We start from the raw sequence: 1,872 nt of genomic DNA, 5'->3' as shown, positions 1-1,872 counted from the left end.
ACATTTATCAGGCGAAAAGCAACAGCAACTTTGGCTTTTGAAATTAAGCAAAGATTCATTATTTATCCCCTTGAAAATATTCATAAATCCATTGAAGATGGATCCCCTGATGGGTTGGCGAAAGTCATTTCAAAAGTTTCCCAATAATAAAGCCACCGCATATAAATTGGTCAAGGTGAGGCGAACGGCAGCAGGTGGATGGAAGCAGCCCTCCAATATTAAAGCTCTCATCTCAGATAAGAAGATGCTTGAAGTTAACAAGAGGAAACATTGAAACTTTCCTTATAGTCTACGTATCTTATATACATATTAACAAAGTTGACTTGTTCAGTTTTGAACAAATATATATATTTCCCCAAAAAGGGGGAAAGCCAGCAGGAAGCTGGAAATGAGTTATGTGCCTGGCATGCAAAGGCAGAGTCTGACCAAAACTTTTCCCCGAATCGAATCTCCGTTCGGAGTGGCGGGGCCGGTGCCTGCCAGGAAGTGTAAACATGTTCGCAGGTGTTGAGAACTAAGCCAAGTTTGTGAGTCAAGTTTTCAGCGGCAGGCAAATGGCTGGCCAATTTAATTAGTTTTTTTTTGTCTGCTGCACCATAAACAGTTTCCAATTTATTTAAGCGAATCTTTGGCAAAATCGGACCGAACCGCAGGGCCTGGTCGGAAAATGTATCAGGGGAAAGTGTAATCAAGCAGATGGCTACTGTCCCTCTCATCCTCTCTCTCTCTCTCTCCCACTGTGCGGCTTTTGGTCAGCCGCAGCTGGAAAATTAAAGCGATTTTCATGGGTCTTACCTACGTCGATCGAGCTGCAAAAGTTTGCGGTTTGCGGCTTCCGTTCGGGTCGCTTTCCGATTTTCGGTTAACTCTTTTTTTTTTGGTGTGTGTTTTGTTTTCTACTTATAGAAATTTAATTTCTCTGTTTTATTGCTCGCCAAAGCCCCAAAGCAAACAATGTGTATGGGTGGTATTTGCCACACGCCTACCCCCCTGAGGAACTTGTCATATTGTTATGGGGCTCATCCAAAATATTTTCTTTGACCTGTGTAAACTTTTGTGGGGGCATTGCTGGGGTCGTTTTGGGCAGGAGCACACTCCTGCCAAAAGGTCAGTTGGCTGCTAAAAGGCTTCATGCCAAAAAGTTCGGCAATAAAATTCTGTTAGAGGGAGGGGGAAATGGTGTATTGAAAATGTAAGGAAATATTTGGAGGTATAGAATGTGGCCTAGAAAAGGTTTCTATTGGCTAAGGGATTGGTTTTTGTTTAATGATTGAGGTTTTGGTGGGTTAATGCTGGAGTTCCGTTGGGTTGTGGTTGTTGTTGTGGCAAGTGATGTTCATTCTTGGTTATTTTTTGTTTGTTGCGCCACAGTTTGAGAAGTTAGTTCGGTTTGTCTGAGGTCTTTTGTGGTTGGATGAGGTTTGAATGCCTAAGATTCGGTTATTTTAAGTTTAGGCTTAGGTTTAAGGCATCAAAATAAAGCTAATCTAAGGAAGTCAGATTAAAGCTTAATCCTGAGCTTACCTACGCTGCTATAAAATATTCCTGCTATAAATTCAACCAGCCAAAAGCTAATTTGGAAAGCTTTTAATGTTATTTTGAAAGTTTTCTTTTGGTTGCTGTCCAATAAGTTGTTCAGCTTTCAAGCTCCGTTAAAAGCTATCCAGGATATACGTACGATATATGGTATTTTTAAAGTATTACTAAAATATGATATACGAAATTTCTCAAGCATATTCCATCCTTTTCTTAGATGTACCTTTTCTCGGAACCCTTCAAATTGTAATAATATTTTAAAATCAGCTCCGCTCTACATACGAATATTTCCCCTTCTCAGGGATCATTCTTTGAATCCCTTTTATTCATTTTATC

Source organism: Drosophila miranda, chromosome 2, assembly GCF_003369915.1.
Source record: "Drosophila miranda strain MSH22 chromosome 2, D.miranda_PacBio2.1, whole genome shotgun sequence".
Lineage (NCBI taxonomy): Eukaryota > Metazoa > Arthropoda > Insecta > Diptera > Drosophilidae > Drosophila > Drosophila miranda.
Note: the sequence above shows the minus strand (reverse complement) of the source record.